This window comes from Mastomys coucha, unplaced genomic scaffold, assembly GCF_008632895.1.
Source record: "Mastomys coucha isolate ucsf_1 unplaced genomic scaffold, UCSF_Mcou_1 pScaffold22, whole genome shotgun sequence".
Lineage (NCBI taxonomy): Eukaryota > Metazoa > Chordata > Mammalia > Rodentia > Muridae > Mastomys > Mastomys coucha.
Window position 1 is genome coordinate 94,410,630 of NW_022196905.1, and position 18,638 is coordinate 94,429,267.

At 44.1% G+C, this 18,638-nt stretch overlaps 1 protein-coding gene across 2 annotated transcripts in view; it reads right to left on the minus strand.

The window, feature by feature from the left end:
* Wdfy3 (WD repeat and FYVE domain containing 3) overlaps nucleotides 1–13,336 on the minus strand; it is a 247,489-nt gene extending 234,153 nt beyond the window's left edge. Inside the window, exon 1 of one of the 2 annotated variants that reach the window (XM_031337002.1) lies at nucleotides 12,961–13,336. The gene's annotated coding sequence lies outside the window, so the exon portion shown is untranslated. The remainder of the gene's footprint in view (nucleotides 1–12,960) is intronic. The other variant, XM_031337008.1, reaches the window with a different exon arrangement.
* Nucleotides 13,337–18,638: the final 5,302 nt, after the last annotated feature.

The following is an 18,638-nucleotide window of genomic DNA, read 5'->3' on the forward strand; positions in this document are numbered from 1 at the left end:
AGAACTTCCAAAATTAAAAAGGAAAAGAAAACCCAGCAGTATCAATTTTCATTTTGACCAAAGATATGTCACCTTAACATGTTAAATGAAATTTTCAAAGAATATCTGTCATGTATCCAATAGGCTATGTTACCTTAAAGGTATAAACTATGTATCTGTAGGCTCTAATTCCATGTACTCAACCAATCCTGGACAGAAAGCATGTAAGAGAGGGTGGGGATGGGGCTCAGCATGCTGTTTAGAGATAGAATGTCTCCCTAGACCTGGGAGACCTGGGATTCAATACCAGACACTACAAAATACAAAATGCGTCTACACTGAACATGCAGAAACTTTCACTTTCTTGTAATACAAGACACTTTACTTAGTGTTTCTATGGTGTTGAATATTTTATTTTAGGTATTTTATGTAGTCTACATCCTGTATGTATGTTAAATGGAAATACTATACCACTTTATAAAGAATTGGAACACCGCTGGGTTTTTATATCCACCAGGTCCAGGAGCTAACCCTCAACAGATCCTGAGGGAAGACACTAAGGCAGCCACCATGAAGTAGTGTGGACGGATGCGCCTTAAGAAACTAAAACCAGGGATTGGAGCTACAGAGCCAGCTCAACGGGTAAGAGCACTGACTGCTCTTGCAAAGGACCTGAGTTCAGTTTCCAGCACCAGCGCTGGGCAGCTTACAACCACCTGTAACTCCAGCTCCAGGGCACCAGTTGCCTCATCTGGCTTTCCATAAGCATACACGTAAATGACATACATTCACACACACACACAGAAACAAATACATACATGCATACAGTAGTGATAATAGTTTAAAAGAAGTTAAAGTCAGAATTACTCATGACCCAACAAACCCTGTGAAATATAAAGAACTGAGATGACCTCACAAAGGTATCCATAGATTCACTATAAAGTCACCAGAGACATGAATGACCTCACAAAGGTAGCCATAGATTCACTGTAAAGTCACCACAGACATGAATGACCTCACAAAGGTACCTGTAGATTCACTGTAAAGTCACCAGACATGAAAGACCTCACAAAGGGTATGCATAGTCACTGCAATGTGACCACAGACATGAAACAATCTAAATGCCTGTTGATGCCTGGGTACATTTAAAACAACTAATAGACACCATCTACCCAAGCTACCTACCTTTCCTATCTACACAAACCATTCGGGCCTGAAAGAGGAGATCTTGTCATCTGTCACAACATCGATGAAGTTGATGGGTTTTGTTCTACACAAACTAACCAGACACACAGGGAAGGGTCAGAGAAGGACCCCACTTGCACGAGGAGTTTCAGTGGCAGTTACAACATGGATGGGTGGTGGGAAACGGGAAGGTGTAGTCCAAAGGATTCAAGGGACAGAACAGAATGAAGAAAGAAGTCCAGAGGTCTAATGTAAAATATAAAGATGGCAAGCAATAACACTATACTGCATAGGAGAGTCTTGCTAAGGGAAAAAATTTCAGTTGCTCATTCATTCATAAAAAGAAAACAAAGGAGCCAGGGATTTAGCTCCACTGGTAAAGTGCCTGCCATTCAAGCATGAGGTCACTCTCCAGGAGCCATAGTGAAAGGCCTGGAATCTCAGTGCTGGGGAGGTAAATATGTGGAGTCTGGGGCTCACTGGTCAGCAGTCTAGTGGAATCAGTGGGAGATCCTGTCTCAAAAATAAGGTAGAGGGGGCTGGAGAGATGGCTCAGTGGTTAAGAGCACTGACTGCTCTTACAGAGGTCATGAGTTCAAAACTCAGCAACCACATGGTGGCTCACAACCATCTGTAATAGGATCCAACACCCTCTTCTGGAGTTCATGAAGTCAGGGTACTCATTTACATAAAATAAATAAACCTAAAAAATAATAATAAGGTGGAGAGCAATTGAGGAAGACACTATGTTGACTTCAGGCCTCTACATAAACTCCCATACATGTGCACATGCATTTACACACACACACACACACACACACACACACACACACACACACCTACAAACAGTACCACGAACACAGAAATTTTTTGTCTAAGCATATTACTTCATTTCTAATTCATTAAATTTTAGGATACCCACCCTAAGACTCTTCTCACTCAGAGTAGAATCAACCAACTTTTAATTTCTATCATCTTGGTATAAGTAAACCTTACAGGTCTTTCCAAGGAAACTCTGTCACTCCTGTCATCTAGACCAAGTATCACTTCAGGGTTCATAAGCACATCAGTGAACGTAATGTCTCAACTCAGTAAGAACCACAGAGCTTCTGTGCACACAAGGCAATTATTCTCCTATATCTTATCTGTACTATCCAACTACAGCTGCATAAGCAGGTCCTGACATCACCAGGGATGAACATTTAGGAAGAATCACAGAATTTCATATTAAGGATTGCAGCATCATTTGGGTCTTGAGCATCTAGGATAATCCCTTTTGCTTTTATTTTGGTCACTACATGTTACTCAAATAAACCACAAAACAAAGTTACTAGGCAGTGTATGCACAACAATTACTCTAAATATAAATGAAAGAGCTTATTTTTATTTCACCCTTGGTGCCAGGCACAGCGGAGAAGTCTGCATACCCCAGCATTCACACGGCTGAAGCAGGGAGATTTTTAGATCAAGGCCAGTTTGTCTCCTAAACCAAGCACAGCATCTGGCACACAAATCACCTAATCCTGTGTTCCATAAGCAGTGATCATACGGTAAGAACATACAATTAAGAGTCAGCGATACTGAGACATTACTCAAAATCTGATTGTAAAAGTAGCTAGGGATTTTTAAGAGGAGCAGAAAAAAGAAACATGTAAGACATGCACCCAATAGTGAAGCTGCAGATTTCCTAAGAGTAACAGTCAACTATTCTTATTTTATTTTATTTCATTATTTTGAAACAGGGTCTCATGATGTCCAAGCTGGCCTTAAACTAGCTAATGTAGCAGAGGATGCTCCTGAATGTCTGAACTGCACTCCTCACTGGTGTCTCCACCTTCTCCAGGCTGGGATTACAGGCGGGCATTTAACACTGTGCCCCATTTTATTCAGTGCTGGGGGGTGGAGGGCTGTAACCCAGGGCTTTGTGCATGCTACCTAAGGATTCTACCAAGTGAGCTAAATCCCAAGTCCTTAACATTTCTTTTCACAAGACTTATATAATTTTATGATGATGTTATTATGCACATATTACTCAAATACATAATGAAAACCAATTTCATGCCTTGTTATGTTTAAAATACAACATTGTGCTGACTGGCCACTGTATATGATAGTAGTATTTACTGATTCATCTAAGTGAGATATGAACACCCTTCCTTACCCCAAAAACTCCTCTACACTGAGCATGTCCTTAACAGTAACTATCCCTGACTGGTGACTGAATATATCTTACTCTGTATTTACACGTTAGGGATGAAAGTGCGCAGTAAGCCAATTTAGTACTTACTAAAGAGGAAGTCTTGACAAAGAAGAATTATGGAAAAATGCTACATAATTAAAATTTTTACATGACCACTGCCCATATCTATGACAGATTTACCAAGCTGAAAATAGTCAGTTCCTTGCCCAGTTAATTATCAGCAGAAAATATAGAAAGAAGCCCCTCTGGTGGGTTACCTAGGAGACAAGACAAGGCATCAACACTCCTGCACCTGCCAACATGGTTCCAAGTGAAGACATCAGATGCTCTTAGTAATAAAACTTAAGTCTCTCGTGTAACTACACAAGTGGTTAGCACTTGACTGTTAGCTGGTGATAGAACAAGAGTGTGCTCGCTCTCTCTCTCTCTCTCTCTCTCTCTCTTTCTCCCCCCCCCCTCTCTCTCTCTCCCCCTCTCTCTGTGTGTGTGTGTGCGCATGTGTGTGTGTGTGTGTGTGTGAGACTTCTGTGCATTTATAAATACTTGAAAATAATTAGTAAGGTAATAAACAGTTTTAACAAATATTCAGTGAAATTAAATAGGCAAAGTGTCCAAATTTGTGCTTAAAATGTACTAAGTAATTTCCATAGTTTGAGAAAATACTGTGGCAGGAATTTTTGTAAAGTGCTGAGTCCTTTGCAAAAACAGAACCCTTCCCATATCACAGCTCATGTGTGATGTATCTACGTGGGTACTTGAGTTAGAGCACGTAAAAACAGCAGCTAGCACAAAACTGTTAGGCCTACCTCTCTCATAGACCCAATAAAGGACAAGTATTAGATTCTTCTTTTCCAATTTAGATGGAAGGCCTCCTCACAGTCCACACTGGCTGAAGAACAGAGGGAAACAGGCCTGAAGGAACCTCACATCTGAGATTAACTATCAACTACAACACAAGCCAGGAAAAAACTTCATACAGGAAGAGGAAGCTGGGCTGCGCTGGTATCGAAAATGTATGGATTTACCATGTGTTAACACACCAATGATGTGTCAGAAACTACTTTGTCACATGATCTCCACTCACATCTAAGTACCAAAAGTGTAAAAAACTGAGCACAGTAAGCTAAGGCTATAGGGAGGAGTTCAGTTGTCAATAAGAGGAGGACCTGGAATGTAAAGGAATGGCAAAGAGGTTAGTCAGGCTCAGTGACCTGGACACAGGGACACAGCTCTGCAGAGAGAGCAGGCTCGGTGACCTGGACACAGGGACACAGCTCTCAGACAGAGAGCAGAGTGAGGAGCCTTACCTCTGAGCTTCAACAGATGCTTCAAAGCATTGGTTCTCAACCTGTGGGTCTCTTTCACAGGGGTCAAGTAAGACCATCAGAAAATACAGATGTTTACATTACAATTCATGAAACTATTCTATGGTTAGAGGTCACCACAGGAGGAACTGTATTACAGGGTTGCAGCCTCAGGAAGGCTGAGACAATGTGAAGGGAAGAAATCATGCAAAGAAGGATCAGGCTGCTATGATGCCTTTGTAAATGTTCATGTAGGAGGAAGTGATAAGAGCCACTCTCTAAGCTGGGCAGTGGTGGCGCACGCCTTTAGTCCCAGCACTCAGGAGGCAAAGGCAGGCGGATTTCTGAGTTCGAGGCCAGCCTGGTATACAGAGAGAGTTTCAGGACAGCCAGGGATACATAGGAAAACCCTGTCTCAAAAAAAAAACCTTAAAAAAAAGGAACCACTCTTTAAGTCTACAGTGCCTTCCCACATATCTAGCTCAGCTTTGCAATCTTACCAAATGCTGGACTGCAGTCCCACTAAAGCCAGCTCTCCCTGGGCTGGGAACCAGGTGAAACCCAACCTTGCTGGAGTAGGGCAGCTCTGAGCAACACAAAGCTCTGTTGTGGAACACCAAGAAATGACTAGAGGCCTTAACACTGGGTAAAACCACACAGCACTCAAACACACTAATATACAAATGGAAGCAAAGTTAAAAGTTTAACTAAAGGTTAAAACTTAAACAGCAGGAAAAAACCTGACACCTTTTATTGAAAAACCCCAAGTGCATGAGACCACTCTGGTAGAGAAATAAAATCAAGACCTCATTCACAAGGATGCACTAAACCCAAAACAGCCATACAGGAGTCTCCAGTGAAATCTGCAGCTTAGATGGTCAAAATATAACACATTAACACATTATGCAAGATCAATAATCCAATATTTATGAGCTGCTGTGTTCAACCTACTGGACATGATGCCTTTTGGTTAAACAGTAACAGGAGGCAAGACTCATGTGACAGACAGACGTAAGTGCTTTGCCTCCAGACTTACAGCCTCTGCAGAGTCTGTACTAAGGTCTCCCAGTACCCTCCTCAGAAGTTAAAAGAAAAAAAAAAGCAGACGCCCTCAGGGTTTGGAAGTCTGAGGCTTAGGAGCAGGTAGCTGGAACTGCAGGCAGCAAGCAAACAGTTAAACGCCCAGGATAAGACTCAAGTGCTCCAGAGTTGAAAGGTCTCTTGGAATTTGAGACATCAAGACTCAACCCCAGCCCCCAACCACCACCACCAAATCCCTAAACCAACCAACGGGGTTGAGTAAATAAACTACAGGATAATTCATTGCTCAGCCAAATGAAACAGTCAGAAACACCATTGGCTGCATTATGGGTGCTAAATTTTTAAAATTCTGAAGGACTAGTGTTTCTTTTTATGGTTATACAGAATTTATACTGTGGCCCTATCAATGTTTTGCAAATAAAAACTAGTGAAATACAAAAATTAACCTAAAAAAATCCCGTCTAGGAAGGCCAAGGAGAAATGAACGAGCTGAGCCCTCTTAATGACCCCTATATTAAGCTTGTGGTGATTTTTCCGGTTCTTTGCTACTCTGGCATTTCTTGAGCTCGGCGTCAGTGTAGGGATAAGGCAGTGGTGAAATGCTTTATGGGATTTGGGGGATGTCCACTTGAGGGAAGCTGATGAAGAACTATCAGAGTTAGCACGTGGCTATGCACTTGGCCATTCGCATATATTTACTGAGCACCTATGCACACAGCATAAGACCCTCAGTATGCGGCCGACTCCGCATCCACAGGAGCTATGAATCGCTGCAGCGTCACAGGGTGTCTACTACCTAGTTATCAACAACAAATCCCATGTTCAGCAAGCCCATCATTTCACAAACACTAATCCATTGAAACAGGAACTCTGAAACTGAACAGAGGCTCTCCCCTCTTCCTCTGCACCCCAAAGCCTCTGGGCTCACAACAGGAGGCAAGGAGCACCTCTGCTCTAACACAGCAGACCACGGGTGCTAAGGGAGCATAAGAGGCCAGCGAAGATGGCATACTTCGAGCCTTCAAGAGGAAGTCAGGAACACACCTCTGCCTCTGCAGAGAATGCAACATAGGCCAAAACGTCCTGCGCTTAGAAATCAAAGTCCCTACAAAAGACCCATTGCTGATCTCCTCCGACCTCTCTGCAGCCGGTCCCTTCTCTCTGCACACGGCACACACCCTCCCGTGCCAAGCCTCAGCACTAGCTCTCCTCTCAGATCTATAGCTTTTCCTTTCCCCAACTGCTTCAGATTTCTTCTTTACCACAAAGCTTTCCTAGCACAGTCCTCTATAAATGGCAACACCACCCACATAGCACTCCATTCCTGCCTTTACCCTCTGAACCCAGCCTGTTTTTCTATGGCACCTACAGCATTCAGAGGACATGGGGAAACCGACGGCTATACTGAACACTAACAACGCACAGAGTTGTTGTCTATGTAACTGACAACAGCACGTGATTGTTATCAGCGTCTCCATTGGACCGTTTGAGCTGAGTTAGAGTGCTCTACTACACTGCAGTGTGGGTCACAGTAGACAGCAGGTACTCCCTGAACAAATAAATGGAGACCAGAGAAAGGACTGGAGGAGCTGGGGTCAGGTCATAGGGACCAGATTGTCTCCACCAGGGCCGACTGCTTTCATAGAAATTGGATACTAATTCAAGAGGTTCAAGGATTCTATGCAGGGGGAAAAAAAAAATCAGTGAAAGGCTGATGTTTCATAGTTTTCAAAATTTACAGACACGTAATTTATTATGGAAGGGACATCTATGGGGAAATTGGGGTAGAATGGAGCTGCTTAGATCATCACAAGACCACTGTAAACCTTCAGCCATCAAAACGGGGCAGAAGAGCAGCTTGGGGGGAGAAGGAAGAGGCTAATGAGGAACAAGCTTTAGAAGATAAAGACAGGGCTGGAGAGATGGCTCAGAGGTTAAAGAGCACTGACTGCTCTTCCAGAGGTCTTGAGTTTAATTCCCAGCAACCACATGGTGGCTCACAACCATCTGTAATGGGGTCTGATGCCCTCTTCTGGTGTGTCTGAGGACAGTGACAGTGTACTCATATAAATAAAAGTAAAGAAATCTTTAAAGAAGTAGGAAGAGGAGGAAAAGGAGAAGGAGAAGGAGGAGGAGGAAGAGGAGAAAGAGGAAGAGGGAGGGAAAAAGGAGAAGGGGGAGAAGGAAGAGAAGCAGGAGTAGGAGGAGGAGGAGGAAGAGGAGGAGAAGGAGGAAGAGAAGAAGGAAGAGGAGGAGAAGAAAGAGAAGGAAGAGGAGAAGAAGAAGATGATGATAATTGAGACATGGGTGAGGATTTCTATAAAAAACTAAAGTCAGGCACCATGGCTAAACTTTGGGGGAGAAGGAACCAGTAAAGTCTCAACCACGTTGGACAGGCCTGAGCAACTGCTCAGTGGCTACGCATGGACTCGAAGTCGGATATCAGGACACAGATCTAGAACTCAACAACGTGGTTTGGGCTGGTCCTGCTCTGTTTTACTTAAACTGCAGTTAGATAAGGAACACTCGAAAAAGACAGCATTGCCAACAGTCAGAAATGTCAGATATCAAGAGGACAGCACAGAAGGGATTCTACAGAGACCAGGTCTCAAAATGAGAAAAAGAAAATTATACTTCTATTATTTCAAAATGCTGAGTGAATGGCTGGGTATCAGATATGTTTCTCCTTGTGAAAACCTAAATATCTTGTATCAGCACAAAAATCATACCTTTACAGGTTAATAAATACTGCATAATAAAAAACATGATGAAAGATGGTAGCAATAAATACCAAGTATACTTAACCAAGAGCATATACTGAGAAGCAATGCCACAATTTTATTCCTATAGTGATTTTTTCTTTTTACAAAATTTGAGGGTAATATCAAATTCTACACAGTTAAATGTATTCAATCCATAAATGCCCCCACTTACAGCAAATTATCAAAATAACTCAGTAGCAGAGTACCCATTTGCTCTTTGGCTTTTTCTCAAGTTTTACTTGTACTGGCATTCTTAAGTAGAGATTAGGCTGGGCAATGAGTATGGGGCTGGTCACTGCACACAGCATCAGAAATCAGCCTTCTGCATATTCTGCAGGTCTCTGCACATCCTCTGACACCCCGGAGTCAAGGCACCCCACTCACTCACACTCTGGATTTCTCCAGGTACACGGCACTTCTCACAGGAAGTTCTGGCCAGTCTGAGGTCTGGGTTCTTGGGACTCCCCACCCCATATGCACCAGGGCATCGTCTAGGCAAGGCCCTGTTCAGTGGTCCCTTTCACTCACTCACCTCTAAGCTCTGCTGCAACAAGTATTTTGCAAGCTACATGCACAAGATGCTTGTTATGAGCGTCACAAAGGTGTGGATCAATGGCCAAAGAGGTGAGGTTACACAAGGAGGTTTGACATTGCAGATATTCAAGTATAATTATTCAAACTTGCAATCTGACTACTTATGTATATATAAGGTTCTGACATATTTTACAATTCCTTCCTGACAATATAGTACTCTAAAACCTCTAAATGTATTTAACTGTTAAACATTAAATGCTCAGGGAGCTGCAATCATCAGTCAGCAGTTAAAGGTACACACTGCCTTTCAAAGGACTCAAGTTCAATCCCCAGTACCCCACTGTCATGAGTCCCACAGCGGCCAGTCACTCCAGCTCAAGGGAGTCCCATATCTCTGCCTCTAGGGGAGCCTGCACACATGTGTATACATAACTAAATTTAACTAAATATTTTAAAACTTTAAATGTTTATAATGAATATATATAATTCAACCTAACACTTTGCCTATACACTAGAACTACAGCATGCCCTCGAACTTGCCACGTAACTGAGGCTAGCCCTAAACTCCTGCCTCCACCTCCCAAGTGCTGGTATCACACCTGGCTTTAGCTTTAGAACTATAAGAAATCAGTCCACTAAGCTTTAAAAAAAAAAACCAAAAAACAAAAAACCTTGGCTAAATCTCTCCAGTGCAAAGTCAAACTGAAACTCAAGTTGCAGAGTATAGCAACTTGGAATTTTTTTTAAGCCTGAGTAAAAGCTGAAACCAAACTATCATAGTGATCTCTTTGCTAAAAGCTAACTTCACAACATGAAAGATAAGTAAATACTAAGTCACCCAGGAAACATCCTTGATGATTATGCTATGGCCATCACAATGAGACATGTAGCTGACAACTAAGACAAAAATGTGTTTTGAGGAATGTCTGTCCTAAACTTCCTGTTGTCCCAAATACTACTGAAAATAAGAACTACAAAGTCAAAAATATTAAAAACATATGATCACATAATACCCACACAATAAATGGCTAAAGTATTAACCAACAATTACATGTGCTGACACAAGAACTTTGGCATTGTTGGTAGGGGGTGCTAAATGGTAAGGAAGTTTGATAAAGGTGGACTGATACTTACGACAGAACCTAAAAGTACCACCTCTGCATTAAATCAAGAAAACCAGACCCGCATGCTGAAGGTTAAAATATTTGTACTCATAACTAACCAAAATGTGTATATGAATCATGAATGAACAAAATGTAGGACCATGCTAAAAAGTCCTAGTGCTTAGTGGTAAAAGGAAACTCGGTGTTTGCTGGAGCGGGTTGGCACCAGCTAAACAGAGCTCTTGGGTGAGTTCTCAGGACTTTGTCATGTTGGTTTATGAAGCTTAATATAGGCCATGTTGACTATTACCCTAGGACAATTGCCACAGTTGTTACCATTTACCAGCCCACGACTATACCACTGCTCTACGACACAGGCATTACACTGAATGCATGAAGGCACAAAAGACAACATTCTGTACCATGATGCATCTGGATGGTGTTCCACAGAGGACATTAATGACTCCCAAGAGTTTGAGGACTAAGCAAAGAGGCATGAAGGGCCTTCCTAGGGAAGTATGAAAGGTCTCTCTGCTTGTCTGTAAGACACACTACCCAACTGCACTTACAGATAAAAAGTCACCACACAGAGATGATTCCTGAGTAAACCCAACCTGAAAAAACTAAAGCAGTCATTAATTTGTGAATGGTGCTGTGGGTATGGAATGCATCAGCTATGCAAAAGGGGATGGAACTCAGAGCAAACGCCAGACAAGCAGACTCTACACAACATTAATGATGGAAATGCAGGGGGATGTGCTGGAATCACAGAGAACACTAACTCTAGAGGGTAGCTGGTTGCAGGAAGGTCGCCGCAGTTGTGTGTATACCTGGGTTACCCGAGCAAGCCTCTACCACTGAGCTCTTTCCACGTCAAGCCCGTGTCGCCAAAATGCCATACCATTACAGTTTTCACTTCTAATTGATATCCTAAAACATCAGTTACTCATCTTAAGATCAACTGCCATCACTGGCTCTAAGTTTAAACCATCTGGGTCCTAGACTTGCAGTAAAGTTGCCTAATTCCCCATTTGTGCAATGAGATCAACATCTTCCTAAGGTCAGAATGAGAACTCATGGATGAATACTTTCCGTGTTACACCAAGATCCTCTCCATCCTTATGTGGTACACTGATATACTCTTGATCACAGGAATCACACAGTCAGGTGGAAAGTGCACAAACTAATTTTTATTTTTGGAGATGGTGTCACAGGTGTTCCTCAGACTGGCCTGTATCTATCTACAAGGTTTAGCTATTTACTCTCTTCTCGGCTTCCCCAGTACTGGGCCAACAGGTATGAGCCACCATACCCAGGTAGGATATATATTCTTATAAATGATGTCCAGTTGTTCACAATCCTTTGTGGTTCCAGATAAAATGAGGTAGGGGGGAGCCCTGACATAGGCTATATTCTGAGGATAATTTCTAGAAATTCCAGGACCACACTGAATGCAGCATCTTAGTGCTGCTTAAGATGCCCAATGGAAACAGTGAAGACTTACGAAGTTCAGCATCTTCAGAGTACAGAATATGATACTGGAATCTTATATTGTTTAACTTCCTTTCGTGTTTTCCTCATGTTTCTTAACTCACAGCACATTTGTAGAGGATTTTTGTTTGAAGCGCATTTTTACACGAATGGGTTTCAACTAAGGAAAAGAAACTACTTAAAACCTGTATTTCTAGTTGCTTGAGGCAGAACTGTTGGAAGTTTTAGTTCTCAAACCTAATGAAATACAGATTTTTTTAAACGTAAATGGATATCAAGCTAATTCTTACACAGCAGGATCCCATGATGACAGTTTTATTTAAAGAGGAGTTCACTTTTACTAGACCTATACACTAGTAGACTAGTCTTTTACTGGACTATACACTAATAACACATCCAGTTTTTCTGTAAATAAGTAAATTTTTAATTGTTTTATTTTTACTTGTCCCGACAGTGAAAACTGATTGATCTAAACCTGCCTGATAGATGCCAGCCTGGAATCTGCTGTCTCGACGCAAAGGTTTTGTTTTCCTTTTTTTGTTGGGTTTTCAGACCATAATAACCACTTGGTACTGACCAACCCATAGCTATTAGTGAACAAAAATAGTTTCCATATGCATAAGCACCATTTTCCCACAAAAAAAACACTTAACCATCGGTGAGGTACTCCATGCACTCGGTAAACATCTGCTTGATCTGATTCTATCCTATTATTTCCACGAAGAAAGAACTCATCCTCTGTCTCTCCGACTCAAGAGTCAAAAATCAATGAAACGCAGCACCCCAGATGCGACCACGGTCCAAAGGGCTCTGGTCGGAAAGGTCACCGCTGTCTTCTCAACCCTACCATAAACATGAACGCTGGTGATGCCACCACATCCCCGTGCAGGACAGAAGCATCCCAGGTTCCTTCCACAGGGAAGGGTTTGCAGCTCGGGGCGTAGAGGGATGAGCCAGGAGAGGCCCGCGGCCCTGGAGACGGCGCCCGAGGGATGGAGGCCGAGCTCCGCTGCGCCCTGGCGCGCGCAGGTGGGGGCTGGGGGACCTGGGAATGGGCACCGGGAGGGTCCTCCCGAGGGGACCGTGCAAGACCCCCACCTACCCCCGGGCGCCGCCGGCTTACACCCCCGCCCTCCCGGAGCGGCGGTCGCCTTCCCCCCGCCTCCCCATCCCCAAGGCCCCCGCACGCCCCTCCGCCGACCGCCCCGGACCAGCCGCCGACGGCGCCCTCTCCAGGCCCGGAGGAGGACGCGGGTGGGGGAACGGCTGGGCCGCGGCCTGTCCCCGCGCGGACAGCGCCTCCGCCCCGCAGGAACAAAGCGCCCCGCGGGCGAGCGGGCGAGCGGGCAGGCAGCACTCACCGCGGACGCGCGGGCCGGGGCGCGGGGCCGGGAGCCCCCCGAGGCCGGGTCGGGCCGGGCCGGGGCCGAGCGCCCGCTGCGGTCCGCGAGCTGCGGGGCCGGGGCGGCAGCCGCGCTAGGCGGCCAGGGCAGCGACGCCGCCGCCGCTCCCTTCTCCCGCCCGGGTCCCTACTCCGCCGCGTCTTTTCCCTCGCCGGGTCCCCGTCGCCGCCTCAGCCTCGGCGCTGCTCTGGCTGCTCCTCTCCATCAAGGCCGGGCCGGGCCGCGGGGAACATCCCGGAAAGTGAGGGCTGGTGACCGTCTCCCGCAGCTGCTGGTGGCCATCTTTAATCCTCCTCCTCCCGCTCTCCCCACCTCCCGCGCCCGCTGACGGACGGCTCGGGATCCTCCTCCCGCTCCTCCCGCTCCTCCCGCTCCTCCTACTAGGCTGGCCGCAGAAACTGCAGCCGCGCGGCCGGGCCCGGCCCCTCCCGCCTTTCCTTCCTCTTTCCTACTTCCTTCCCTCGCCGCGGCTCCCGCTTGCCCGCACCCTCGGCAGGAGCGCAGCCGGCTCCGCGCCCCGCGCCTCTCTGCCCTCGCCTCTGAGCTCCCGGGTCCTCCGGCGCGGCGCTCACCCTCCCCGCCGGTTTCTCGGGGGACCCTGCTGAGAAAGCACCGCTGCGCGCCCCTGAACCGTACACCCATTGCTGGATGCTGTCACCAGCGAAGAAAACACGCGAGCCTGCGTTCATTTTACTCCAGCTGGAGTACAAAAGAACTGCCCACGCTAGCTCTTTCGCTACGCAGCTTCGAACCCCCCACCTCCTCCTGTGCGGCTCAGGACCCAGGAGTTTCCAGTCTCCAGGTTGTTCTGGGTCAGTGACCTTGAGACCTTCTACTGAGATTTTAGGTTTGCCTTTTTCTAGAAAGGTCATTCTTTATACCTCCATAGACCTGACCAACACAATGTTTGCACCAAACAAGTATGGATTGGTAAACCTGAAACAGCCACGCGGGCATCAGCTTGTCTCTGTTCCTAGTCTACCCAGCACACCATTTGGGTCACACTTCTGTTGTGGCAGTGGGGACAAAACTGAGTCAGCACGAATGCTTGAACTCCTTCAAGCAGCTCAGAGTAGGGAAGCAGCTTACAGAAACTGGAAACATGGTTTTCCCAACACTGCAATCTACAGCAGTTTCAGGATTTCCTCTAAAAAAAGAAAAAAAAGAAGTAATTTGGACTTGCTGTTTGTTTCCTTTTTTAAAGCCAGTTTGTGTGTTTGGAATTGGATCCAGTTGTGATTTACTCCCCGCTGTTGGCTACAAGATTCAGCAGCTATTACGCGTAGGGGCCACGGTTCCTGCTGTTCAGGGCACCCGCCAGCAGGATAAAGCACCTTTCCCCAGGTGTGGAGAGCCATGCCTGGAAGGCCTGTGCTGAGGATGCTGTTGGATGAGGTGGGGTGTGTCTCAGGAGGAAAGAAGAACTGTCCTGAGTTGGGGGCCAGGGAGGCAGGCAGGGAAGGGGAGAGACAAGGGGCAGGCTACATAATAAAAATGTAAATGTTACTAAATTCTGGAAGAATCGGTCAGAACAAACCTTTTTAAAAACCTACTTTTATAATAAGATGTTCTAAGGGGACACAGGAATCTGATGGTTTTCCTCTAAGTCACACAAAGGAACCTGTAAAGATACTGGCCACCCAACTGTTTTCATTCAGTCTGCCGTCTATAGACTTCCTTTAAAGCCAAATAGTCTTTGCTATAGCGCTCTCTAATACAGTTTTAAATAAATCGTTACAGGCCCAGTCGCTGGGTGGGGGAGGGGTGTGCCTGCTTCTGTGCCCTTCCTTCTGCTCCTTCCTCTTTGACCCTTTGACATGCATTCTTTAGGTTCTGTTTCTCCAATCTGCCCTCACACATATGTACCACAAAATTCTCTTCAGCCGGGAGTGTGGCAGGAAGAAGGACTACTGGATGCATGGTTACATTAGGCTGAGAAAATCAGTTGAGTCAACACTAAGGCTACTGTGCACTTCAACTAAATATGAGGTTTCAAATTTTTTTGTAATTGAAATTGGGTTTACACTGAGAGAAAAAAATCTATAAAAGTTATGTCATCAGTACATTGATTATAAATGTCTGTCTGTTGAAAAAAATAACATTGCAATAAAGTTCAAGGGTATATCACTATGCAAATGTGCCAATTTTCTTGCAGGTGTCTTATAGACAATATTTGACAAAGGTTTTCTCCTAGTGCACAAACATACACCCAGCTGCCTTCCCTTATTTTGCTGAAGCCATACAAATATAAGTATTATCGGAATGGTCAGGAAAGAACCTTCCCAGGCTCTGCCTTAGATCTGTCATCATCACAATCCTTACCTTCCTGGGTCTTTGTTGCCGGCCAAATGTACTTTCTGTCATCTTGGGTTTAGGTATTTAAAAAAAAAAAAAAACTGGTCAGATCAGGTTCTTCAGCAACATGACTACTATGTCCTGTGTATTCACTCAGATGAACTCACACTCCTCATAAAACAAAGACTGTGTTAAAGTGGAATAAGCCCTTTGTGTGGAGGCCAGATGGAAGGAGTTCTAGGCATGTGCAGCAAACTCCTGTGGGGATAGAGGAAGCTGAAGGGCTATTTCTAAACAGTTCTGCACCAGGAGTCTGGTTCCTAACTTCCATTCAGAAATGAGGTGACTGTGGACAATAGCAGTTGAGGGGCTGCGCCTGACAAGAAAAGCCTCGGATTTGTGGTGACAGAAGACTTGTGAACACAAGCAGAACCCAACAAGTGACTGACAGGAGAGATGCCGAGGCGGGAAGACATGTTTAAAAGAGAAATTCCAAAATTTTTTAAGAGAAACAACAAGCTCAGAATTCTCTGTTTAAGCAATTGCTTCTTTATGTTTTACTTATAAAATGAAAGGTTTATGGAAAATGAGATTATATCATTCATATATACATATATATGTATATATTGATATATATACACACATTCAATACTATATATGTATGTATGTGTGTGTGTGTGTGTGTGTGTGTATATATAAAGTAAATTCTAGAATTTAAGATATTACCAGAATGTGGAGTTGTTACTGATGCTAGAAGACAAAAATTACATAGACGTTAACCGTATCGACAATTCAAATTTCACTTATATGTTACTATTATATTTAAAATGTATTTCCACTTTCCCAGGTTATTAGCTACAATAATAGAATTACCATATTGTTTCCCCTTGTTTAGAAGAACCAGATGGAAGAGAAACTGGGCAAGCAAATGGGAGTCTCTGGGGATCATGTGATCGAATGTTTGTGAAAAAAACATACCCCAGACAAGAAGACAGAGTTAAGTAAATGCTCAGTGTTATTCTCATAATCTCTGTTCTTTGTAAAAGACAATTATTTCTGTTCCTTGTTTGCCTCTGACGGACTGTCTAAAATATCAAGTGAATAATGACAAGCCATATTTATCTGTAATGATCAAAACTGAGCATCATTCTTCCCTCCTCAATTTAGAGGACTCCTTATAATTAACTGATGAGCTGTCCCCAAGACAGTGCCATTTAGAGTCGTTACTGAGTCTAATTGGGGAGAGATGCATTTCGAAAGTTCCAATTAGAGGCATTTTTTTCTGTTGTCTTGTACATACATTCAAAGGAGGCGATGGAGCGTCCACTCCTTTTGTGTGGGGGGCTTGTAGCTTGGTGGATTGTTTCCGTTTATACTTAAGTAAATAATACAAATGAAGCTTCTGTGAGCTTTAGAGTAACAAGAAGACCACAAGAGGAAACTGAGCAGCCACATTTTTCTCTTGATTATCATAATGATCATGATTATAATGGAAATGGGATGTTTTGAAGATGTTGTTGAAAGCACTCCTATTTCTGTATATAGTGGAGGCCTCCTGGTATTTTGTCTTTGGTTGTGTTTTTGAGATAATTACTATGTAGGCCAGGATGGGCTGGGACTTGCTCTGCAGAACTCAAGGCCACTTGTATGTTTTGACTTCCCACTTCTCCCTATTTCTTTATGGAGTTATGAAGAACTTAGAACTTCAAAACCAGCATACATATGATGTTTTCCCAAGTGCAGGATAGCAGTCTGTGCATTGAGGTTAATTTACTCATCAAACAACTATGGGAATATTTGTTTTTTATTGAAGGCATCAACATACGTCCAACCATGGGAATGAGACCATAGCCTCTAACTGAGTCTTGAGCCCAGAGACATCAGAGTTGAAGGGGTTCATTTTTCTGATGGGAAAGGGAAGCCAGTCAAATCTTTAGCTGTGCCCTATTAAATACATTAAACTTTATTTTCCGAATTGCTGATTGCCATTGACTTTTTTCAGAAAAAAAGTGTTAAGGAATAAAGTTAAGATAAATGTGGTGGTGAGACTCAGAGGCCAACCTGAGCTACGCAGTGAAGCTTTGTCAGAAAAATGTAAAAAAGTAGGGTTTCCTATTTACAAAACTAATAATAATCATTTGCAACAAACTAGTAATTTGAAAAGGGATTTAAGGGAGTTTGGGGATCAAAAATGTGTAAGGTGAACACCCAGAAGCCTGTCATTTCATGAAGTGCCTGGAGGACTCAAAACAAAAGCTGATTGTAAGTGCTTTAAAAAGATAAAATATTGCCCTCTGCCGGTCAGAGTGAAAATGTCAGTCGCACATCTCTAAGCAAGAAAAAAAAAATTCTTGGAATTTACTGTCCTTTATCTCTTTTTTTTGAAACAAGGTCTCCATAGGTAGCCCTAGTTGGCTTGAAAATTTCCACAAGCCACCTGCCTCCACCTGCAAAGAACCTAGATTACAGGTGTGCACCGCCATGCCTACTGTTTCAACCAGGCCTCCGCATGCTAGCCTACCAAGTTGGCCACATGACAGCCTTGTCCTATGTCTGCTAGTCATGCTGAAAATGTAAGGGGTGATGTATAACTGATGAACTTCTTATATTTGAATCCAGGACTAGTAAATGACATGCTAGCACCAGGTAGGTCATACAAGAATTTTCAGTTCTACCCCAATAGTACACACAAAGTATTATCAACAGGTGCATGGTTCAAATCCGGCTGTACCATTTACAAACCATACTCTGGCCTGCCACAGAGCCTATGTTCCACCCTTCCCTGCTGGGTGTCCTTAAGTGTAACTCAGAGTCTACCACGGCACACGTGTAACATTTCAATCTCCTGCCCTTCATCCGATCCATTGCCAAGCAGTTGGACGTCCTGCATCTTCCTTTTTTTTTTTTTTTAAAGATTTATTTATTTTATATATGTGAGTAAGCTGTATCTTCAGACGCACCAGAAGAGGGCATCAGATCGCATTACAGATGGTTGTGAGCCACCATGTGGTTGCTGGGAATTAAACTCAGGACCTCTGGTAGAGCAGTCAGTACCCTTAACCACTGAGCCATCTCTCCAACTCTTCCTGCATCTTCTTAAATATGAACTTTGCTTTCTACTTTCTCTGATACGAATCTGGTTTTCCTTTTACAGCCAAAACAGTTCCACCTCTGCTCCTCCCACATTTCCCTGGACTCCTTCCAGTCCGCTGTGTCTATTAAAGAATCTTCATGATGTTTGGGACAGGGCGTACTTTGTCAGCTGCCCATGGCTCTAGTCTCAGCTCAGAATGTGATTTCTTGCACTCTTTCATGCTGGCCTGCTTCTAGTCTCTTCTTCT